At 32.0% G+C, this 26,170-nt stretch overlaps 1 protein-coding gene across 3 annotated transcripts in view; it reads left to right on the top strand.

Annotated features, from left to right (window-relative positions):
• LOC135127902 (epidermal growth factor receptor) overlaps positions 1-26,170 on the top strand; it is a 158,849-nt gene that overhangs the window by 88,515 nt on the left and 44,164 nt on the right. The window contains exon 1 of one of the 3 annotated variants that reach the window (XM_064054579.1): positions 5,499-5,709. The exons of the other annotated variants lie outside the window; for them this stretch is intronic. The gene's annotated coding sequence lies outside the window, so the exon portion shown is untranslated. Of the gene's footprint in view, positions 1-5,498; positions 5,710-26,170 lie in introns of those variants that run through there. 3 annotated transcript variants of the gene reach the window in all.

Raw genomic sequence — 26,170 nt, 5'->3', positions numbered from 1 at the left:
TTTTTTTTATATATATAAGAACTCAAAAATAGTAAAACAGAGCCTAAATGATACTGTACCACTAGCAGATAGAATCTTGCATCAGGAACGTACTCCTAAAATTTCAGTTCAATATTTAAAACTCGCATTTTTCTACAAAAAAATATGTTGCAAGAGCAGTAAATATTTATGTGTATTAAAACAAAAGCAAGATGTCATGATATTTTGCTATTTTGTTTCCGCATGCGTTTTAAGCGTTATTGTGACCAAACTGAGCCAAATAATTTTGAAATGGCAAATAACGCAAATGTATTTCCCTAGGATTACATCAAAATCTAACATTACTGTAAACTACACAAATAAATAAATACATCCTGCCACAACGTTTTTTGTCCTTTTCCTAAAAATTCGTCATATTTTATCACAACCCGTATCAATTTCCTCCGCTGAAATAAATATTACACATAAAATCAACAACAAATTTTTATCTCCCCGAGAACAGCGAGATAACATCTCTGAAACATCTCCTCGCCATAGGCATGCACGCGGTGTCAATACCGACAAAACTAGTTAATAAATCTGTAATTAGCTCGCCCGGAGAACCTCCACGGGGCTCCAGCAGCGCGAAACAGGCTCAAATCTCAAAAAAATTCCTCGCCGAAAATACCTCTCGACGACTTAACGGAAACCCACCGTAATTAATTCCTCCACAACCACAAGTGGGATTGACTCTAGGTCGTCCTTGAACATTTGTAGAAAATGTTTTTCGCAAGGAGCGAAGTAGGCTCCAACAAGGTTACTTAAACAAATTACTCCGGTCACCTGCCATACGCGTTATTTTTTTCTCGACGCGTCGTCACCGAAAATTCGTGTGTGGAGCCGCTTTTAACCAAAAATGCTGCTGTGAATGCGGCCGTTGAAATATTCTCCGGCGGAACGAGATTTACAGCCTTGATAGGGCCGCATTTCGATGTTGGATTTTTCGTCCGTGGCTGTAAATTCGTTTTAATAAATTGTCGAGGAATTTAGGAGGAGCCGTAAATTTTCTTAAATCGACAAGGCCTTCCATCATATGGCATTAGCGGTATGCAAATATCGGATATCGGTTAATTTAACGCTTTGGCCAACGCGTTTTGGGACGCAGCACAAGGCCCCGCTTGCAGGCCAATATTTTATTTTTTCGCAAATCTCTAATTGGAATCGACACACACACGTCAACTTTGAAACACCATTTGGGCGTACCTCAAGAGTCAGTTTTGGGTCCAATTCTCTACTTTACATTATATACCACGTATTCGAATCTAGTGGTTCCGTTCGGCAATTACCGAGTTTGCCCTGTCCACGACATCGGGCCCTAATTGGCGGTCATGCGGCCCCTCCAGCAGACAAAACACCATCGCCGGCCCTAAATTATCCCCGAACGTGCTCCCAGAGCGTGGAATTTTGCCACGAAGACCATCACCGCGTATATTTGTTGTGGATGTGATCACGCATGGCGTGCACTTCGTGACCGGCCGATCTAGATGGAGTGCCGTTTGGGTGGAGGGGCGGCGGGGTGGCGACTTTGCTTCTACAGGACTGTTATCAGCAATCATCGTGACTAGAAGGCGCATCGGACTTACCGGCTGTGCCAAAGCTATCTAAGTATCAAGAAGGCGAGCGCACAAAGGACGACGTTCTTGTGTTTCGAACAATGCACCATCGGCGAGCTTGGAATGAGAGGAGTAGGGTCAGAGGGGTAAAGGTGCCCATCGGCGTCTATCTAAATCAAAAATTTTTACTTTCTGTCGCGGTGAGGAACATTAACCGACATTTCATGGCTGGGAGTCGGTGCTTGTGGATGGTGAACGGAACTAGCAGGCGGTTTTTCTGGATTGTTGCTTTGCTTTGGTTAGAACGTATGTCTAAAGGTGATTTATTCCCTTTAAGATAAGTAAATTAAGTGCAGTTGAGTACTCCCACATGTATCTTGTGGGAGTTATCTAAATATCACTAAATCTTGAAAAACGGACAAAAAATTCAAACGCGGGGCTACTGAAAAATTGGGATTTTTGGAAAGTTACCAAAAAATCGTTAAAAAATTCTGGATTCGATGAGCTGATTCGAAAAACATAAATTGTTTATGACCCTGAGCCAAGATTTTCAAAAAAATCTGTTTGAAAATGGGATTTTAAACATCTTGAAATTTCAAAAACGGTCAAAAAATTCCAAAATTGTGATTTTTGAAAAAAATCACCGAGAAATTCTGGGATATAGGTCTGGACGAGCTGGTTTGAAAAATATCAAGTGTTCATGGTCCTGGGCCAAGATTTTCGAAAAATTATATTAGAAAAAAGAGAATTTTTCATATCTCGAAATCTCAAAAAACTGGTATTGATAATTGAGAAATTAGAAAAACTTTTAAATTCTTAATGGCCCAGGACAAAGATTTTCGAAAAATTAAGTTTGAAAATGTGATTTTTTTAAATATGAATTTCGAAAAACTAACAAACAATTCATACGCGGGCTCATTGAAAAATTGAGATTTTTGAAAAGTTGACAAAAATTCACAAAAAAATCTGAGAATTCTGGGATATAGATCTCGATGAGCTGATTCGAAAAACATAAAGTATTAATGGTTCCGAACCAATATTTTCGAAAAACTCTATTTGAAAAAGAGATCTTTTAAATATCTCGAAATCTTGGAAAACCGCCAAAAAGTTTATACGGGGTAGTATTGGAAACTGAGAAATTTGAAAAATTTTAAAGTTTCAATGGCCGAAAACAAAAATTTTCAAAAAATTAGGTTTGAAAATGCAACTTATTAAATACAAATCTCGAAAAACGACCAAAAAATTGATAGGCGGGCCCATTTAAAAATTGAGGTTTTTAAAAAATTGTCAAAAAATCCTTAAAGAATTTTGGGAGGTAGATCTCGATGAGCTGATTCAAAAAACCTAAAATCTTTATGATCCCGGATCAAGATGTTTGAAAAATTCTGTTTGAAAATGGACGGTCAAAACATTCATAATTCCATATATATATAGATATAGATATCCACAACTTGATTCGAAAAATATTAAGTATTGAAGGTCCCGGACCAAGATTTTCTTAAAACTCTATTTGAAAAAAAGTATCTTGAAATCCCAGAAAAATGTTAAAAAATCATGCGGGGCAGTTTTGAAAATTGAGAAATTTTTAATGGCCAAGGAGAAAGATTTTCGAAAAATTAGATTTGGAAATGAGATGTACATACGTATACATATTAAATATAAATCTCGAAAAACGATCAAAAAATTCATACGTGGGCTTGGTGAAAAATTGAGATTTTTGGAAAATTGCCAAAAAATCCTCAAACAATTTTAAAATGTAGAGCTCGATTCAAAAAACAAAATATTTATGATTCCGAACCATGATTTTAGAAAAATTTGGTGTGAAAATGGGAATTTTTGAAATATCTCAAAATCTCGAAAAACCGTCAAAATTTCCAAAATTTAGATTTTCGAAAGTTGCCCAAAAGTCATGAAAAAATTCTGGGTATAGATTTCGGTGAGCTCATTTGAAAAATATAAGTATTAATCGTCCTGGACCAAGATTTTCGAAAAATTTTATTTGAAAGAGATTTTTTTCAAATATCTCGAAATCTCAGAAAACCGTCAAAAAATTCATACGGGGCGAAATTTAACATTGAGAAATTTAAAAAATCTTAAAGTTTTAATGGTCCAGAACAAAGATTTTCGAAAAATTAGGTATGAAAATGAGAATTTTTCTAAATATAAATTTGGAAAACGAACAAAAAATTCATAGGCGGCCCCACTGAAAAATTGAAATTTTTGAAAAGTTGCCAAAAAATTCCAGGACGTAATCTGGATGAGCTGATTTTAAAAACATAAAATGTTTATGATCCCGCATCAAGATCTTGGGAAAATTGGTTTGAAAATGAGATTTTTTTAAATATCTCGAAATCTCCAAAAACGCAAAAAAAATCATAACTACATATGTAATTCTAAAATTAAGATTTTTCAAAAGATGGCCAAAAATCACAAAAAAATTCTAGGTTATACGTTTCGACGAATTGATTCGAAAATTATAAACCGTTAATCGTGCCGGACCAAGATTTTCGAAAAATTCTGTTTGAAAATGGTGTTTTTTAAATATTTTGGAATTCCGAAAAACGGTTAATAAATTCATACGGGAGAGGTTAAAAAATTCTAGGAAACAGATTTTGACGAGCTAATTCCCAAACTAAAGTGTTAACGGTCGCGAAAAATTCGGTTTAAAAAGGAGATTTTTTAAAATCCATATCTCGAAAAACGGCCATAAATGCATACAATTGCAAAATTTTAATTTTTGTTGCCTATAAATTATCAAAAAAAGAAAGAAAAAAATCTGGAATATAGATCTAAACGAGTTAATCCGAAAAGTTAGTGTTATTGGTCCCAGGTCAAGATTTTCGAAAAATTCTATTTGGAAAACTGGTTTTTTAAATATCTCGATCCCAGAAAAATTTTTAGTTTTTTCAAACACATATATTTCAAGCTCGAAAAATTGAGATTCTCGAAAAGTTGCCCAAAAATCCTTCAAAAATTCTGGGGTGTGGATCTCAATGAGCTAATTCGAAAAATATAAAGTATACCTACTAAGATTACCAACATTTTCGAAAAATGCAATTTGAAATGATTTTAATTTAAAAATTTCAAAAACTCAATAAATTTGTATGGGGTGGTATTCAAAATTTGAGATTTTTGGAAGTTGCCTAAAAACCTTAAAAAAAAAATGAGATTTTTAAAATAAATGTCTCGAAAACCCGAAAAACGGCGACTTATGGCAATTCGATCCGTTTGTTCTGGATATTGATTCCTAGTGTCAGCTGGTATCAACGCTTAATATTTTTAGCGATATTTTCTTTTTTTTAACATGTATAAAAACATGGAGCCTCATTAATAAATAAATATCGAAGATATTATAACAAAGGACAGTTTTATATTTGCCCTCGTATTAATTTAATTAAATTGATTTCTTATATAAAATTACATATTATGTATGTATTTTATTTGTTTTCAACTTGCGACGTACTGTGTGTTTACTAATTTTACTACAACCATTAAAATTAGTATTTTTTAAATTGTGCCTTGATTACTGTAAAAAACGCCATTAATTATAATTTTAAAAAAGTAGTTATCATTATCACGGTTGTCGTAGTAGTAATCACGCAATCATTTATTCGTTTTTTAATTTCTTCATTTTTATATAGTCAGTTTTTAATCATTATTCCAGAGAAATTACATATCTGACCTCCCACAATTAAAAAAGCACTTGTGCTTATTTGCTTGTTTATTTGCACCGTGCGTTGGTACACTTGCTCAATCCCCTCGGGGATCCCCGGTTCTCGGCATCCCTACGCACATGGAAATGAAACCACAGCACACTCTGATACCCACACGCGATAACGCGACCAACGAAAAACAGAGTTAGATACACACAATCTTACCTTTACCACCTCTCACATTGTTCCCAGTTCCGAGACAAGTCCACCAACCAGTTGCTAAGAAACCGGAGATCAAGTCGCCTGTGCGCAGGTTTTACCAACTTTTGTTTCCCAACAAAAACACTAAAAACCAAAACAAAATCACGTGAAATCGGCAATCGAGTGGTCAGTGATGCGACTTTTGGTGGCTGTGGTGGTGTAGTGTCATCCAACAGGCCGTGGACCACCTGTGTGGGGACTAAGAGCGAAATTAGTGCACACAGGTATGTCAACAATTAAAAATGCGCAACTCGCACTATGTCAAATTCAAATTTCGAAACTTGCGAGCGTCTGTCGGCGCCGACTCGATGCTGGCTTTTAATTGAACGCCCTCGCATGTGGCAGACCTTTGTGTGATTTTTTCGTTAATGAGGCCGTGTAGTATTTCTTGAATAAACAATAGAAAGCGAAGTGGGACAAGTCGTGGGCCGTGGGCGGTTTCTTTCACAAATTCGTTGTAGCTTTGCCATTTCCTGTTTGGTGGTGGAAAAAATTCCATGTGGGCGAATTTTGCCTTAACCACGGCCTACATGGTTCTTCTTGTTTCGGCGGGCGATAAAACAAGTAACTGTCATCGCCAGACAATACTATCTGGTTTACATCAATCTGGACGATGGTTACATTATGCGGAACAACCGCCGAACACGGGTACCAACCGAATTTCGAACACTCGGCCCTTAACAAGACAAGATCTGATAGATATTCGGCGGAGATAAGGCGAAAACAAGAGATGTTCAAGAGCTCGTCTTTTTCAAATTGGAAATTTTACGAGTATTTTATGAAACTTCAAATCAGTGTCTGCAGGTCGGGTTTACCACGTAACTCAGGCGGTCCCAAAGAGAACCAGACAAGTTCTTCACAGAGCGGAATTTCAAAATTGTACTATTCAAACTGGACTAACCCTTCTTTGATTATTCCACCAAATTCGTGGCGTTCCTTTTAAGTGCCAAGTCTAGAAATTAAAATTCGAAGTCCCGTTGTCAACATTAATCGTACTTTTTTCCGGGTACTAATTTATTTTCAATGTTTTCATTTTCCGTTTGTCTGTCTGTTTTCCGTATGCCCGTCTGTGCACCTGTTTTGACGATTCAGTTAGATAATTTACTAAACTTCCAAAATGGATTTTTACATTTGAGTTTATTCGAGACGTCATGAAAATACGTTTTAAAATTAGAAAGATAATTGATGACGTCATTTTCAGAAAATTGAAGTCAAAACTGTCATAATTTCATTCTTCGTAGTTCTCGAAATTCTGTTCAATTGCTGACTTTATTTACTTTTTACTTCCCCGATGTAAGCTAAAAAAAATATTGTAGGGCCATCCGGCTAGTTTCATGTTTTCTCGACGTTTCATGACTCTATAGACTAGATTATGAAGAGTCTGTTTGTCCTCTGTGTTGATAGTTATTAGAGAGACAATCTCCGAAACTACTATACCGATTGTTGGTAAAATTTTAGAATAATAAGACACTTTGATGTTATACATAGTTCATATCAGCTAACTGTTTACATATATATAAACGAAGGGACGGATTATAGTACTTTTTACGTTATGATCGTTATGATTCGTTAAAGTTTACGAACTACAGTTCGTAAAACGCTAACCAAAATTAATCGAATCATCCACACCACCAATTTAATGACGTCGCCTCACCTCACAATTTTGCGTGGTAAATGCTATTTCAATTTTATAACTTAACATACTCCTATACTGGTGGTTTATGATTCGCCTTGAGTTTAATACCCTAGGTTAATTCCTTGGGCGTTTGTATTTTCGCAAAAAAAAAATCAAAATTGTATAACATTGTCTAGTAATATAAAAGAAGCCCAGTTGGTTAGAGAGAACTTTTAAAAGTATCAAATCTTCAATGCCTCCTCGTATCAGTTTAACTTTTTTTCTAAATTTCGAAATATTAAAAAAAAAAATCATTTAAGTTTTTCGATCCAGCCCGTCGAGATTTTTTGAGGATTTTTTTGCCAAGTTTTCAAAAATCTTAATTTTTCAATGGATACACGTCTGATTTTTTTTGTCCATTTTTTGATCTTTCGAGATATTTGAAAAAAAAATTTTCAAAGGCTTCCAGATTTTCGCAAGAACAAATCAAAATTGTGTAAATATTTTATAGTAATGTAAGAGAAGTGTGTTGATCAACCGCCATTAGCCCAGTTGGTTAGAACGCGTGCTAATAAAAAGATCGTGAGATATATAAGTATAGTCGTTCCACAGGAATAAGACACTTTGACTAAAGTTATAATTTATGATAAGGACAAAGAAACCTTGCGCCACATTTCCACAGCTTCATTATTATCTTACCTAATTGTTCATATATAAACAGATTGGGCGGATTATAGAATCCCAGGTATTATTTCTGTGGAACGACTATAGATGGTAAAATGCTAACCAAAATTCGTCTAATCACCCACACCACCATTTTAATCATGTCACGTCACCTCAGAATTTTGCATGGTAAATGATGTTTCAATTTTATAAAATAACATAGGCTTGTATTTGTGGTTTATAAATCCGCCTTGAGTTTAAAACCCCAGGCGTCCAGATTTTTGCAAAAAATATTTTATAGTAATGCGACTGTTTATATATAGACGGATGGGGCGAATTACAGTACTCAGGTATTTGTTTGATCGAACTCCTTATGTTATATAATTCTTATCATTTATAATTATAATCTTCGTCAAAGTTTCTCATTCCTATGGAACGACTATACTATACATATATGGTAAAACGCTGACAAAAATTTGCCTAATTGTCCACACCACCAATTTAATGACGTCACGTCACCTGAGAATTGTGCGTGGTAAATGCGAATTCAATTTTATGAAATAACATACTATATATGTGGTTTATGAATCCGCCTTGAGTTTAACACCCTAGGCGTCCAGATTTTCGCAAAAAAATTGTATAACGTTTTATAGTAATATACGAGAAGTGTTAATCAATGGTTAGAGAGTTATTTGACGCCATATCGAGGTAGAAATATATCTTTTCGAAATTTTTGAAATCTCAGAAAATTTATTTTCAGTCTGTAATTACTAATTAAAAATTTTCCAGGCCATAATTAATTAAGTAAACAAGATTACGTTGATAACGATTGTAAGACTACGTTTGTTTGGCGTGTTGAATAAATTTCTGATCGTTTTTTCATATTTTTAATGTTGTAGTGAATAATTTATCGATGTTGTTGTGGCGCTCATTTTATGAATGTTAATGTTAATCAATGTACAAATATTTGCCGACTGAATAATGTATAATCAATTTTTTCCTTGGAAATTTGGAAAACTTACTACAAAATCAGTTAGTTCTAGGAACTCACACGTGGTTAAACCTAAAGTTAATATAAATATTAAACTTGAAAGTTTATGATATAGTTGGTGTTTTTCGACGATTAATAGTCAGATATGACATAACAGTGTTACATGAAATTTATGCCTTCATTGCTTAAGTACTGCATAGAATTGTGTGAGTCAAATAAATTTCGATATACAGGGTGATTGTCTCCGATTGCAATTTCGAAAACCAGAGTATAAGAACTGATTGATACAAATTTTCGCCTGGTTATGTTATACTATAAAGCTTGCTTTTTTACATGTTATTTAACTTTCCCTTAATCCTTTGTCGTAATGCTGTTTAGTAACCATGTATTAAGTACGTTCTGTTGTATATCACTGAAATAATAATTATCTTGTTTTAATTATATGCAATAACATGGTAATGATACAACAGTCTGTCATTATAAAATACTACACGTATGGTAGAAGAATGTTTCTTTATGTTTCATCTGTTTGTTGCTTCTATTAATAGTACACTGGCGATTGTGTGAGAGTTTGAATATTTTATTTCAGTGTAATGCAGGCGGTATCAGATCACAAAAGTCTAACATTTTTTTAACACTGTTGAAAAATAATCTAACCTAATTTTGACTTGTGACTTTTTGCATGATTTTTTGAAAGTGGAATGTATTTTTTTTCCGCGTGTAAGATAGAATAGGTTTCGTTTTCTCAACGTTTTGTAACTCCTGGAATATGAAAAAGTAGGCCTCCCGTTTCCACCTGAAAAAAAGTGAAATGCCACTTGAAAAATGTACGTGAATCTTGTGACCAAAAATTACTGCCAATAAAAAAAATTCAAGTCGCAATATAGAATTAAAATTTCGGTATTAACTGACACATCTGTTATGTTAAATACCTAAATACCTTGTAATTATAAATCACACTACACTTTTAATATTTTTAGTGTGGCCATCTAATACATATTCATTTTACAGCAGACTCCAATGGCTTTTAGCAGATGATAAAACAAGTACGTGAATATTTTGTACATGCAGAAATTTTAGAATTGAAGACGTACTAATTTGTACTTTTTTGGAATAAGCATGTGTAAATTTGGTAAGAAGTAATTGAAATGTAAATGAATTACTAAAAGTAAATATAGATAGTGGCACCAAAGTAACGGCTTTCTGACATTGGGAATTATATACGATTGTGTTCATCAAACTTCATTGGGGATTTTGCTTTGTGAATGTGATAATTATGCTGCCAACGTGCTACATTAATTGTGTTGACATGCAAACATCGTATATGTGTCATTTGGATTTGATGTGTCAATTAATTTTAATTTGAAATTAGTTGGACAATCCATGAAGAAATACCAACTGAAATTTTAAATGCGCAGCCAACCTTAAACGTATTTTCTCTAATCTTGTTTTTGTGTTTTACAAACGAAAAAAAAATAAAAGAAATGATTTGCTGTTTAAGGTTTATCACTCATCACATGTGATACATGCTACTTAATTTTTACTAGATACCTCTCCTTAAGCAGAATATTTTTTTGAAAAAGCCTTATTTAACGTGTATTTAATATTTTAGTATTTTAATTATATTTTTTCCGTTTTCTTTATAATAAAAGATAATTGTTTAAAACTTTGAAATTTAAATGTTTCGAGTTATTTTAATGTCACAGTCTGGTGCATTTTGTGAAGGGATACTCGTAAAAAGCAAAACTAAATTACTGGTAATTCGTTAAAGGACAGCAAAGCGAGGTCGAGCACTGTGTATACTTTTTAATTTTTTTGTGCACAAGCTATGATCTTTTTTCTCCAGAAACGGCCTTTGAAAAATTTCATCAATTTGTTTGAAGCGAATAAACAAACCTATTTTTGACGTAAATGTTAATAAAGTGTATGTAAAATTTAAAGATAAATAAGTTTATAATAGACAATAGACGTAAGTGGGAAATTTTATTTTGGTAATGTATGAACTATGAATCAGTAAGGAAGCGCGAAAATAGACATTCATCAAAATGATCCTGTTACCACATTTGCGGTCGCTTATCACTCAAGAGGTAAAAATATAGATAATGCTATTATTATTACAATGTGTAAATACTTCCGTTGAGTATTTCACATTTTTATTTCTCGAGCGTAAGCTCTAATTTTGTGTTTTCTCGACGTTCTATAACCCCTAAAGTATGAAAATTAGGTTTCCGTTTTCGTGTCTGCCGTCTTTCTAGCGTCTGTTATCTGTTAATACTTTTCTTATTATATTATTGTTGTTGTTTATAAAATAAGACAATTTTGTACCTATGGTTTATGAACCTGCCTTTATTTTGTACGTTTGAAAAAAACTTTTCACTTCAAAATTTGTCCATTTAACCGAGTGGGTATCGGTTGACCTACTCTTGGAAAATAAAAAAAAGCGTCACACTCGATAAAATTAGCCACACCACGATAAATTAGTGTCAAATTTTATTTTAGTGTAGGTATAGCTCAGTAGTTTATTGGCATTTTTTTTAATAAACAAACCGTATCAAACAGTAGTAAACAGTTAAACCTTCGTTTTTATTGATCCGTGCAGATTTTCTGACTAATATTTAAAAATAGTTGCTCTGATTCCACATAATTATTTTAGTAAACAAACGCAACATTGATTTGTGGTCCGATTCAATGCACCATAGACACACGGTAGTTAGAAAAAATCTTCTATGCATCACAGCGCAACAAAATTAAAACTTGGTGGCGCCGAAGCACTTGTCTGTTACACCACTTAACAAATTGTCGCCCACTTGACTTTAATCGCACCCCCGAAGCGCCCCCTTTCAAGTACCTGTTTGGACAACTGTAAAATCTACCTGTCGCACAGCCGGAGTTGATAACTTCGAGGGCTTACGACCCCCCAACACAAAAAGCCATTGTGTAGGAATTTACAACCTTTACATACCTGTTTTTGTTTCTTTCAGCAGGTGGGCCAACCGACCTTGTCATCGATCCTCTTGTTTTCGACGTAACTCAAAAATTTCAATATCGCAATGCGACAAGCCGTCGCCGATGGACAGTTTTTAATTTTGAAAGTGGCTCGACTGTCGGCAGTTAGCCGGCGCGGAACCCGGCCATATTTCATCCTGTCAAGATTCCTGTACATATCAAGAGGCAATTATATTTTATTTACCGCAATTACGCGGCTATGCGCTGCACAATGGCGGTTTTCGCGATCGGGGGTTGGGGCGGTGGTCATTACAGAAAATTCCGTGCGTTTTTCGAACGGAATTTCGACCAAAGAAACACAATACAAGGCTTTAAAGTCGAGACTTAAGATAAATGGTTCGCGGATTCGCTAAATTGGAAACTGGCGACCATATGGAGCGAAAATGGTAAAAAAAGGAACGCGCACAATGCCCAATTATTTACCGGGAATTTCTGCGACCCCTTTGTTCGGAGACGAGGCGCAACTGTCAAAAAACTTAAGCGCAGCTTACACGTCCGAAGGTGATGACACTCCGGTAATGTTAAGTGGAGAGGACGCTCAAAGCGAACGTCGAAAATTATAAACTTTTAATCAATTATAAGAGGAAAATAAAACTTAATCAATTTTACACGTCAATTTGTCAAAATAAATTAGGTGTACACACTAGTTGCTTTAAATAAACTGTTTTTGACGGAATTTTTATAAAAATTGACACTTAGATAATATCAGTCACATTGAAAGAAAAACAAAAGTGGCCCATGAAGGGTTCGAACCTTTGTGTTCTTACCACACGCCTAACCAAAGCAGTTCGTGAACATTCGTCTGACCATAAAATGTTATGCAATATTGATTTTTTTTTGCGAAAATCCTACCTCCTTTTGTAAAATTTAAGTACCATTTACTAACTAAAATTCTGAGATGTCATCAAATTTTGGTTAGCGTTTTACCATTGACACGATATTCCTAACATATGTATAAAATTTGACAATCAGTCCGGTAGTTTCAGAAATAATCTGTCGAATAAAAATCAACACAGACCACAGAAACAGAAGACCTATTTTTTCATATTCTTGGAGGTCATGAAATGTCGTTAAAACATGAAAGTAGCCATTAGCCAGATTGCAATACTTCCTTAACTTACCCTCGAGAATAACAAATTTAATAAAATAAATAAAATATTAGTGACAGCTGCGTGGTCGCAGATATTTTAAAAAATTTCTCGTTTCGGTTGCTAGGGTGGTATCAATATTTAAATTAGGTTTGATGTATATAATTTTAACTTTTTTAAAAATATTAAAAAAAAATGTCGACTGAACTTCCACCGCCCTTAAAGTAAAGCCCAATAATTTTACTTCTTTAGCAAATTATAAGATATGATTTTGAGATTTTTGCTTTGTGATAACCTCTATAACAACTCCGAAAAATCGAAAGTTCGAGAATCGAAAAAATAGAAAAATCTTCCAGAAAGTCAAAAAGCAGAAAATTGAAAATTCGAAAAATGAGAATTTCAGAAATCAAAAAATTGAAAAAAAATGAAAAATCGAAAAACCGAAGAATGAAGAAGTTCAAAATCGAAAATAAAAAAATTGTAAATTCAAATATTAAAAAATCCAATATTCAATGAATTAAATATTCGAAAAACGAAAATTCGAAAATATAAAAATCGGAATCGAGAAACCGAAAAATCAAAAATTCGATAATCGAGATTTCGAAACATCCAAGAAACGAAATCTGTATTGAAAACACGGAATATGGAAAGTAGTAGAATAATCGAAAATTCTAAAATCGAAACGTCGGCGTCGAATAGTCGAAAAATGGAAAAATTCAAAAATCGAGAAATTGCAATTAAAAAAATTGAAAATAATGAATCTCTATATTTACAAAAACACGAAAATGGAAAAAACGAAAATTCGAAAAAATTAGAAATAAAAAAGTAAAAAAATTTAAAAATCGAAAAACTGAAGAATGGAAAAATTGAAAATTCGATAAATCAAAAAACGAAAAGTACAAAGATTGAATATTCGGGCATTGAAAATTGAAAACTCGAGAAATCAAAAAATCGAGAACTAAAAAAATTGAAAACTCGAGCATCGAAAAGTCGAAAAGTAAAATAACCAAAAAGTCTAAAAACTAAACAATGAAAAATCGAGAAATCGAAAAGGAAACAATTTGAAAATTCGAATATTAAAAAATTGAAATTTCCATGAATCAAATATTCGAAAAATTCAAAAAATCCAAGAATCGAAATGCAGAAAAAATGAAATATCGAAAGGTGAAACTGAAAATTCTAAAAACATGAAAAATTCGAAATCTAAAATTTGATGAATAAAAAAATTCGAAAAATCGAAAACTGGAAAACCGAAATTCGAAAAATCGGAAAGTCGAAAAGATAAAAGTTGAGAAATTGAAAAAGCCAAAAATTAAAAAAAAAAATTAAATTTCGAATTTCGAAAAGTGAACAAATCAAAAATCGAAAAACCAAGAAATCAAAAAATCGAAATGTAAAAAAATTGAAAATTCGAATATCGAAAAGTCCAAAAGTCAAATAATTAAAAAGCCCAAAAATTAAAAAATTGAAAATCGAAGAATTGAAAAACCGAGAAATAAAAAAAATGAATAAAATCGAAAAACTGAAGAATGGGAAAATTGAAAATTCGGGCATTGAAAGTCGAAAACTCGAATATCGAAAAGTCGAAAAGTAAAATAATTAAAAAGTCTAAAAGAATGAAAAATCAAAAATTCGGAAAATCGGAAATTTTGAAAATCGAAGAATTGAAAAATTGGAAAATCGAAAAGGAAGCAACTTTAAAAAAAAACGAAATATCGAAAGGTAAGAAACCGAACATTCTAAACACGAAAAATTTAAATAATTGGAAAAATGAAAAATTTAAAATTCGAAAAATCGAAAACTGAAAAATCGAAAAGTAAAAAAAGTTGAAAATCTGAATATCAAAAAGTACAAGAGTAAAATAATTGAAAAGTCTAAAAACTTACGAATGGAAAATCGAAAATTTGGAAAATCGAAGAATTGAAAAATTGAAAAATCGAAAAATCAATAAGGAAATAATTTGAAAATTCGAATATTAAAAAATCAAAAATACGATTTATCCAAATATTCGAAAAATGGAAAAATCCAAAAATTGGGAAGTCGAAAATTTTAAAAAATTGAAAAAAACGGTAAGTAAAAAAAGTTGAAAATCCGAATATCGAAAAGTACAAGAGTAAAATAATTAAAAAGTCTAAAAAATTGAAAAATCCAAGAATCGAAAGGCAGAAAAAATGAAAAACCGAAAAGTCGAAAAATGGTAAACTGAAAAATTGAAAATTCCAAAAATCGAGAAGTCGAAAAATTAAAAATTGAGAAATTGAAAAGCTAAAAGTAAAAAAACTGAAATTTCGAATTTTGAAAAATAAACAAACGAAAATCGAAAAACCAAAAATCAGAGATTCCAAAAATCGAAAAAAAAAAACCCGATCAATCGAAAATCGAATTTTCGATTAATCAAATGTTCGAAAAATCAAAAATAAAAAATTCTTCCTATAACCTCAAACGCTTTCATGATTTCAGAGCACTAGATTTTGCAATTTCAAAGCTAAATTGTAAAATGTTATACAATTCTTATTTTTTTTCCAAAAATCGACGTCAAGGGTAAAAACTCAACACGGATTCATGAATCACACATACAGGAGTATGTAATTTTCGGCTCATTTGAATGAGACAAGTTAAATTTAGCTCCCGGTGCTAGATAATAGTAGGAATAACTATTTACGTTACGAGTAGATGAAACCATTATTACCTATAAATGTGAAATTCGTTCACAACCAGACGCCTTGATATTTTTTAACATGACCTTGTGTACTACGATTTTCCACAAAAAGATTTTCAAAAATTTTAAACATTTTTCAAAAATTCAGAACGATTTATACCTTCAGTTTCTATTACTTACAACTTGACAATATAAATAATAATGATAATAAGTAATGTATGTATCGAATTTCGGTATTTTTTTCTTTATAATAATTAAATAAAATATTGGAACCTTCACCCACAGAAGGAATCTACTCTATTCCATGACTGGTCAGTTTAATAAATTATTTGTGACGCATTTTTGCTTTGCAATGATATAGTAGGTATCTCAGTCCATTTATGAAACCTACGACACTTCAAAATCAAAACAGTGGTGACAGACCGTGCGGTTTCGTCACATTGTCCATAACCACACCGAATGCTGCTGGATCTCGGCCAACCGCGATCCCACATGAAGCCCGTGTTTTGATGACGTCGCGGTCGTTTTAAATGGCGACGACAACTCGGAACAGCCTGTTAGGTGCATTATTCTGCCCACCACGGCCATCCTTGACTACGGTAACGACAATTACGTCTCGTGGGCGTCCACAGCCGGCTTTCTATTCTTATCTTTCACGTGCTCGGCCGTCCGTCGAAGGATGATCGATCCGACAAAAGCACGACGACGGACGTTCGGGTTCCCGTTGTCACTCACCGTTCAAGTCTCCGCCGGAGCGGCTCGTTTTTCCTCTTTTACTATTGTTTTCGTCGCTCGTGACCTTGGAGGCATCTTCGTGAGCGATTGGAATATTTGAATTATCGCACCGACACGATTGGTCCATTAACTGTGTACATTCTTTATCTCGGTTAATCGTGAGAAATATGTATTTATAGGGACATTGACATTTGCGTTTGGATTTCTCATTCGTGCCGAATGCCAGCCTGCAATCGGCGGGATTGTTTCCATATAGCGTTCGGCATTAAAATATTTTCTGATCGGATCGTGTGCTGGCCGACAATAACGACGTTCATCGGTAAATGTCAATTATTTATTTATTAGATGCAATTCGCCGCTGCTGAAATTAATTGCGTAGGTGTTGGCCAATGATATTACATCGCAATTTGTGGCGCCAGCGGGTTTTTTCATTACGATCAACCCACTTTTGGTATGGCAGAGAGCTTGAACGGTTATACGTAATTTGTACGCGCTGTCGTAAAAGGATGTTAATGCGGGTTAGGTATTTCGAGAATTTTAGGTGATGCTGTGGCAGATATGTGTGTGAAATTCTTGGAATTCGCGGTTATTTTTGTACAAGAAAGATCAAAAGGAGCGGAGATGGGAAAATATTCGACTCGACTATACAGCACGTCACAAATTTAACAACATGTGTTTAAATGGTGACGGGTTTAAACACAACTCCATACTCTATTCTAGCTCGGCGTTGTTGCCAATTTGTTAAAAGCACTACGAAATCTTAAAACGAATATGTTACTATTGTTGAGATCAGAGCTTTTATTTTTAAACTAAATTGCTTATAATTCTCCGAAAGATACTCGTTCGTTTGCTCTTGCATAAAACGAGTTTCTAAATTTTTAAGAAGTAATTTTTTAATTACTGAGAATTGTTAGTCAACCTGTAGCGAAGTGGCACATTATATCTCAACTGCGCCGATTAAAGACTTTTTCCTAACTAACTTGTTTTTATAAAATAGGATACTCCTGTACTTGTGGTGTATGAATCCGTGATGAATTTTCACCCTAGACAGCCAGATTTTTGGGAAAAAATTAAAATTGCGTAATATTTTTGCAAGTTAACTTTGAAACTCCAAAGCCTCATGCTATGAAATCTTGCAAACGTTTTAAGGTTTCTGTAATCATGGTAAATTGTTAGTGAAAATTTATTCGTTTATTCCCTCAAAAGAATTAATGAGGTCATCTCAAAATTTTGCCAAATATGTAAAATATGATTTTATACTTGTGGTTTATGAATGGATTCGTAGTTTTTAGAATTACTTATATCAACAACAACTTCGCTCAATTTTCCCGAAAATTTGGGAATACAGTACCGTTATATATCATCCAAATTGATATATGTACATGTCCTTACAAAAATTTTGATACCTTTCTTTTAACTTATAGGGGATATCAGAAAAAAATAAAATTAGCAAAATCAAGTGTTTTCGAAAAATCTGAATTTTTTTACCTTGGACGAATTTTTTGATATCCCAAGGCTTTTCGTTCATTTTTCAAGGTTTCCATTTTCAATGTTCCCGCTTTTTCAACTTTAATTTTGCAGTTTTTTAATTTTGCAATTTTTCGATATTTGAATTTTTCAGTTTTTTAATTTTCAATTTTTAATTTTTGTTTCCTCAATTTCTCGGGTTCTTAATTTCTATGTTTCATTTTCTCGATTTTATACCGCAATTTTTAGTTTTCCATTTCTTTTATTTTTTCAATTTTATAATTATTCGTTTATTCAGTTTTTCAAAATTTCAATCTTTGAATGTCTCGATTTTCAAATGTTTAACTTTTTCAGTTTTACAATTTTGAGTTTCCAATTATCCGATATTCCGATTTCTTTAATTTTCGATTTTACAGTATACATGTATTTCGTTTCTTCGATTTTTAAGTTTTTCAATTTTCGTTTCTTCAATTTTTCAAGTTCTTGATTTCTAATATTTTTCCATTGTTTTTAGTCGAAAAGTTCAAAAATTAAAAAATCGAAAAACTGAAGAAACCAAAAATTGCAAAATCGAAAACTGCAGATCGAAGAACTAAAGAAACAAAAAATTGAAAAACTATTATCCAGAAATTTAAAAAAAAAAATGAATTGAAAAAATGGTAAACCCAAAAATTCTAAAATCAAAAAATTATGGAATCGTCAAAATTGTGAATTATAAAAACTTTAACACTGAAAGATCGAAAAATGAAAAAATCGAATAAATGAAGTTTTAAAATCCAATAACTGAAGATGAAAAATTTCTAAAACCCTAAAATTAAAAAAATGAAAATTTATAAAAAGTATAATTATCGTTCCATATTCAAAATAAAAATTAGAAAAATTGCAAATCAAAAATTGAAGAAACGAAAAATTCTAAAATCTAAAAGTTAAAAAATCGAAACATGGAAAACCGAAAAATTTCAAATCGAAAAATTGAAAAATTTTACATTGAAAAAAAGAAAAATTACATAAAATCAGAACTCGGGAAAACGGAAAACTTGAAAAAATAAAGACAAAAAAAAACAAACGAAAAATTGAAAAAATTGAAGACATGAGAATTTGAAAAATGAGAAAACTTAAAAATTGAAAATTAAAAATTACTGAAAATGAAAACTCGGAAAACTGCATATCATAAAATTGAAGAACCAAAAAAAAAAAATTGAAAAATTCCAAATCGAAAAATTGAACAAACTAAAATTGAAAAAATTAAAAATTCTAAAATCGGAAAGTTGTAAAATTGAGAAAATAAGAGATACGAAACGAAAAATGCAAATCGAAAATTTGAAGATGTGAAAAATTGAAGAATCGAAAAATTCAAAAGTTAAATAAATAGAAAAGTTTTAAAATCCAATAACTGCCAGATAGAAAAATTCTAAAATCGTAAAACTGAAAAATTGCAAGTCAAAAATTGAAGAAGTGAAAAGTTAAAAAATCTAAAAATTGAAAATTCGAAAAACTGAAAACCGAAAAATTGCAAAATACAATTACGAATTCACGATTAATTTAATACTTAACGGGAAGAGTTCTTAGGCAAATATTTATAATTTTTTTATTTGGAAATATTTTGTGAAATAGAAATTTTCAACATTTTGAGGATTAATAATTAATTAATCAAAAATAAACTACATTTATAAAACCTAAGAAGAGGCTAATAAGAATATGTAAAAATATAAAGGGCGTTTAATTTAATTACGTGCATTACGCCTTAAAAACAGAATACTCGTCTGTATAGTCTTTGACTTTTTTCCAATATTTTAATGAGATAGCCAGGTCTACACCCTGTATAATTTCACGAAAATCCGCTATTTGAATGTAACAAAACATGTAAGTATATTAAATCACGAAAAACTGCTTTATTAATACTATTAATTCGGGCTGTTTAAACGAATTGGCAACATACGAGCGCATACAATAAAATATCTTACCGTGATTTAAATCACTGACTTAAATGATTCTTGTTTTTTTAAAGTTTCTTTTCAAATTACCCAGCTATAAATCATATCACGGCCTTTTTAAATGCAATTTAAATCGAGTAAATTGAACCTGACTATAACATATTAAAAAAAAAAAAAAATGAAAGGCAAATTTTCGATTTTTAACTTCCTGAGCATAAGGTTTTGTTTTGTAGAAGTTTCATGACTAGTGACTAAAAAATAGGTTTCCAGTCATCTGAGTCGATTTTATTAGACAATTTTAATCTCCAAAACTATTTGAACGATTGACATCACGTTTTATTTATATTTGGGAATATCGTGCAGATGGTAAAATGATAACCAAAATTTGTCTGATCATTCCCCACCAACAATTTGATGACGTGACCTAAAAAATTTGCGTAGTAAATTTTATAAAGTGACAATTCATAACTTAATAACAAAATTGAATAAACGAATTAAAATTTGTGACTTTTGACCTTTCTCGATACTTTTCACGTTTTGATATAAAATAATTGGAAAACCAAAAAAATCAAAAGATTAAAAAATGTGATTTTTTAAATCATTGATTTTTGATTTGTTTTAAAGCCTATTTTTTTACAACCCTTTATCATTTTGTGACTACTTTGAGCCATCTACTATTACTTTTGTTTCACAGATCAAAAATTACAAAAATGTAGGTTTTCTGGTCAATTAAAAATATGAACTACATTCAAATTGTGAATATGTATAAACCGTAAGATTTTTTAATTTTATCCTCCACAAAGAATTCAGGACGTCATGTCAAAATAATAATTTAATTGGAAACTTGTAGTTTAGTTATGCTTTTTTATTTTTTGACGCTGGATGTATAAATTGCAGTAAAAACAGGCTTTTAAAATTTACTTGTGAGATTGTCCATTTATTCATGATGACCTGGAATTTGAAGATGTTAAAAAAAATACGCAATAATTATCAGTTTAAATAGTGCTTGTTTTTTATAAGACTCTTTTTTTAAATTGACACATATTATGTCTCAAAAATTATCTCAATTCCAATTTATTTGAAATTCTGGAAATACAGCAACTTTAGGGAGAATCAACACTTTAAATATTGTGAATTTCAACCGAAAACTTATTTCTGCAAACGTATTCGTCTTATTTCAACCCTTGCTGTTTCTTCGAAAGCATTACCAATGCTTGAAATCCCCCAAACCTTTTTAGAACATCGTTGCCCGGTAAAATAATTCCCGCACAAAAAAGATGTCTTGCTGTTTTAGGGCTTACGAACAGAAAACGTTCCGCCTGAGAGAATTTCAGCAAGATAAACGGCCGAACCAGGTAAAAATAAACAAAACCGTCCCACAGAAAAATGTTTCTGTTATGCGAAGAGAGATATAATCTGCGCGTTAGACACGAGATTTGAGGAATTTATGAAGTACGAGCGCACATTTTTCAGTTTTTAAAAATGCGCGTCAAGAACTCTTTTATCTCCCATCTTTCAGCCCGATCTCCAACAAATTATTTAACGACACGAACCAAATACCTCTCATTAATCAATAAAAACCGCTCCGTGCTAATTGACAAAAAAGGCCAAACTTTTACAAAAAGAAGCGTATAAATCGGCAATCTTTCCGCGGAATGTATGACAAAATTGACAAACATCTTTATTGATGTCCTAAATAAGCTTTATACGTTGAACATCGAAATCGCCGAACATAATTTAAGTTCCTTTCACTCGCCGCTTTAATCCAACCAATAACCGAAATTAAAAATAACAACCTCGCCGAAAAAAAGCCAACCATGAAAGTTATAATTCACTGCTGCCATCACGAAGTGTTACTTACAAAGCCGATGTGCCGCAATTAAAAACACCTCAAACCCGGCCTTTATTACGGCGAGTTGATTAGTTCATTATTAAATGAAGAAAGAAAAAGGAGAAACAAAGAACCAACGCGCCCATTCTTCACCCATTCGAAGAACCCAGCGCGGGTTATCTTTGTTTGCCGGACAAACAATCTTCTCAACGGCATCTCGAAAAATTCCTACTAAATGTTTAAAAAAGCCCAGGAATGCTCAGCTGCGATGGCGCTTCTAATTACCCATATTTCGGACGGTGTTTGACTTTCCACTTAGTGGGCCATGGAACCCACGAGGTTCTACAGTTTCTTTTAAATAAAATAAATAAAAACATATTTATTAGTTCCAAGGCGATATGGAAATAATTTCGCCTCAATACGGAGTATTGGGATTTTTTGTTCGTTAATAAACAGTGCTTGTGCACTACGAAGTGGTAAAACTGTAGCTAACTCTGAATCAAAATATTTTCGGTTGCGGAAAACTATTTTAACATTTACAATAAAATGTACAATTCATGTCAAAGAAAATGTAAAATTTTAATAATTATTCATATTCATTTGTATTTTTTTATTGCAATAAATAATAAATAATGTATTCAAATTACATTTTTAATTTACGTTTAAATATTATAAAATTAAAAACACGGTTTATTACCCACATAATTAGTTGTGTGGTAAATTTGATATAATTCATACAAAATCTCATAATTTTGGCTACTTAAAAAGCAAAATAAGTATATTTCATCACACGTTTGACAGTCACCGGAAAAATATAATAAGTCCATGCGAATAATAACTACTTCAATTAAAATTAATGTCTCTAAATTTGTTTCCAATTATTAAATAATGTAAATCAGCTGCGAATGAAAATGTCATTTTTTTATACTGATTCACAGTCGTAATTTTTAATCAGTTAGGTATAGCTATATGTAAGAATTTTATGAGACGACTTTTGAAATATTATATACGATTAATAAACATATATTAAACAAAACATAAACAATTTACAATAAGATATAACACTCGCTTGTCAAACTAATCTCCCACACAGGTAGTAGTTTTGAACTAATTTTGGCAAATCAAATCAAATCAGTTATCAAAACTTGAGCATTTGTTGTAACGTACCTCAAAAAACGAATTTGACGTCAAGACCGACACAGTTTTAAACTTGTAATCTGCTTTGTCTGCCGTTGCTGTGTAATTATGGATAATGCAAAATGTTCAAACGTCAAAAAACACTTTCGAACCATGTACGTGGTATCATCGCATTTTCAAATCAACGATAATGATTAAATACTTAAGGCTATTGCTACGATGAACCGGGAAAGAAATAGTATCTACCTCAACTCCATAATAAATAATCAGAGGTAAAATGGTGCTTGGTCACGACTACGTAAAAAATTGATTGCTTTACTGTTCATAGGTTTTCATATGTGTGTTTTGTAATGTTGAAAGGGGAAGGATCGTATAAAGACTTTATAGAAGAAACACATTTTTCGAAAGTAAATTAATATTGTTACTGAGTGTTAAATTTTAGACGAATATTTTGCCGCATTTGGTGATTGTTATAACAAAGTATAACATTACATAAACATGGCTTATTTTACCGTTGATTCTTATGGAATCGATTTTAGCGCAACAACAGCCTTAAATATTAATATGTATTTATTATTAATATGTATAATTTCCAAAATATGTACCTAAGAAATTAAAATCTTATATCAGTCCCAATTTTTAATTTTTCGATTTCTCCAATTTTTCAAATTTTGACGTTTATAAATTTTTGATTTTTCAATTTTTGGACTTTTAGATTTATCCAATTTCCCATATCATATCATATCATATCGATTTTTCACTTTTTCAATTCATCAGTTGTCAATTTTTCGGGTTTTTGATTTTTAAATTTTTAGATTTCTTGAGATTTCGATGTTTTAATTTTGGGAGTTTTCATTTTTTCGATTCTTCAATTTGTTTTTGATTTTTGAATTTTTCCATTTGTTCATTTATTAATTTTTCAATATCTCACTTTAGAGGTTTTTCCATATTTTGAGTCTCCAATTTTTGGATTTTTTAAATTGTGGATTTTTCAATTTTATTTAGCGACATTTTAGTTTTTTGATTTCATAAATTTTAGGCTTATTGATTTCTAGATTTATCAATTTTTCAGTTCATCGATTTTTCTATTTTTCAATTTCGATTTATGGATGGATCTTTTGATTTTTGGACTTTCCGGTTTTAAATTTTTTGATTTTTCAATTTTTCGATTACTCAATTTACCGAGATTTCAATGTTTTGATTTTTTGATTGTTCATTTTCCTGATTTTTGGATTTTTAAATTTTTCGATTTACCTTTTTTTAATTTTTCAATTTTTAATTTTTCCCGTTTTTGATTTTGAGACATTTAGATTTCTCCACTTTCCAATTTCTCGGTTTTTCGATTTTTTGACTTTTTGAGTTTTAATTTTGGTATATGTATATCAATTTCTAGCTCTTCAGTTCTTCAATTTTTCGATTTTTGTAATTTTAGATTTCCGATTTTTTAATTCTTATAATTTCAATTCAATTTCAATCCCGGTTATGTTTTCGATTTCTACATTTTTCAAGTTTTCGATTTGTCAATTTTTCAACTTTTCAATTTTGTAATGTTCTCGATATCTTAATTTTTCGATCTTTTACGTTTCAGGTTTTTCCGCTTGTCGATTTCTCAATTTTTCTGTTTTTTAAATTTTAGATCTTCGATTTTTTTACTTTTCGGATTTCGATTTTTCAGTTTTTCGATTCATCGAGTATTAAAAATTATTCAATTTTTAATCTTTCGCTTTTTCAATTTTGGGCCAATTCAATTTCTCCGCTATGTTTTTCAGTTTTTCGATTGCCCAGTTTTTCGACGTTTTGAGTTTGGGAATTATCAATTTCTATATTTTCGATTTTTCGATATCCCGGTGAGTTTTTCGATTTCTCCGTTTTTCAGGTTTTTGATTTCTCAATTTTTCAACATTTAAATTGTGGGGAGTTATTGATATTTTAAATTTTTCGAATTTTTAAGTTTCATGTTTTTGGGCTTGTCGATTTTCCCGGTTTTTAAATTTTTCAGTCTTTCGATTCATCCAGTTTTAAAAATGATTCAATTTCTATATTTCGCTTTTTCGATTTCTTCACTAGCTTTTTCAATTTTTCGTCTATTCGATTGTTTTTCGACGTTTTGATTTTAGAGTTTATCAATTTCTAAATTTTCAATTTTCCGATACTTCAATTTTTCGATTTTTTAAATTTTACATTTTTCGATTTTTTGATTTAATGATTTTTTCATATTTTAACACTTTTCAATTCTAGGCTTTTCCATTTTGCGACTATTCGATTGTCCAGTTTTTCGACGTTTCGAATTTGGGATTTATCAATTTCTAGATTAAAATTTTTGTATTCTTCAATTTTCGATTTTTTAAATTATACATTTTTCGATGTTTCGATTTCCCGATTTTTATATATTTTTTCATTTCAATTTTTCGATTTCTCGACATCCCGGTAATTTTTTCGGTTTTTCCATTTTTCAACATTTCAATTTTCGATATTTTAATTTTTGGATTTTTTAAATTTTAGATTTTTCGGTTTGTCACGAAATTTTTATTTCTTAGATCTTTCGATTTTTTGATGTTTCGTTTGCCCAATCTTACGACTTTTCGTTTTAAAATTATTGATTGTTTAATTTTTCGATAAGCATTTTTTTCGTTGTTTTTTCACTTGTAGTTTAGGCTCCTGGTTATTAATTTATAGAGATTAACAGAAAACAAAATTCCATTTTTTTTTATAATTTTTCAAAAAAGCAAGATTTGATGGGTTGCATTTTAGGGGGGAGGGAAGTTCTGTCGAAATGACCTTCGGCCAATTGATTTTAAACATGTAACATTAAACGATGCGAAAGCTACCTCCCACGCATTAAATTTTTACCGTACGATTACAAATTACCACATATTGCAGTTGCAGTGCATTTAAAATGATGAAATGATTTGTGAATGAAGTTTCCCAACCCATCAAACACAAACAATCAAATAACCAAACAACATTAATATTATTTTCACTTAAAATAATCTTTATTAATAAACCCATTGTTAACATTATCATTATTGTTATTACTAAAACCAAGTGACAGTAAGTCTCTGGATCGCGCCCGGCCCCCGAGATCGAGGTTATCGACTCGAACGCACCCCGTTTCGTCAAGTGGGCCATGCATCTTCCAAGGCCGGCCGCGATTCGGGGGTCGAGTGGCACGTGCACCATAATCGTAGACGGCGTAGGCCGGCCTAGAATACGCGTCGTAGGAGCCGGTGAAATTCGCCGCCTACGCGGCCGCGCGGTTGCGTCACGTGACGCGGCCCGGCCGATTGGTCGGGGGTTGTGGCGCAAAAATTCGAACGGATTAATGGCCGCCGGTGGCGCGCATATTTCACGGATTCTGACAGTTGGCAGATACGATCGGCGTTCATTTGTTTTTTAATCGCGGCTAATCGGACCACACGCCACGATTTATGGGTAATTGCGATGGGTACGGGGCGGCACGTGAAAGGAGGCTGTCGTTATTTATCGTGATGCGGTGTGAAACGGGCTTTTTACTGTTTAATTGCTGTTAATCAACTTTCAAAACAAAAACGCTGACAGG

Source organism: Zophobas morio, unplaced genomic scaffold (genome assembly GCF_036711695.1).
Source record: "Zophobas morio isolate AGI-343-1 ecotype UQ-CSIRO unplaced genomic scaffold, CSIRO_AGI_Zmor_V1 ptg000012l, whole genome shotgun sequence".
NCBI lineage: Eukaryota > Metazoa > Arthropoda > Insecta > Coleoptera > Tenebrionidae > Zophobas > Zophobas morio.
The sequence above is the reverse complement of the archived record's forward strand: the minus strand, read 5'-3'. Positions and strand labels throughout refer to the sequence as shown.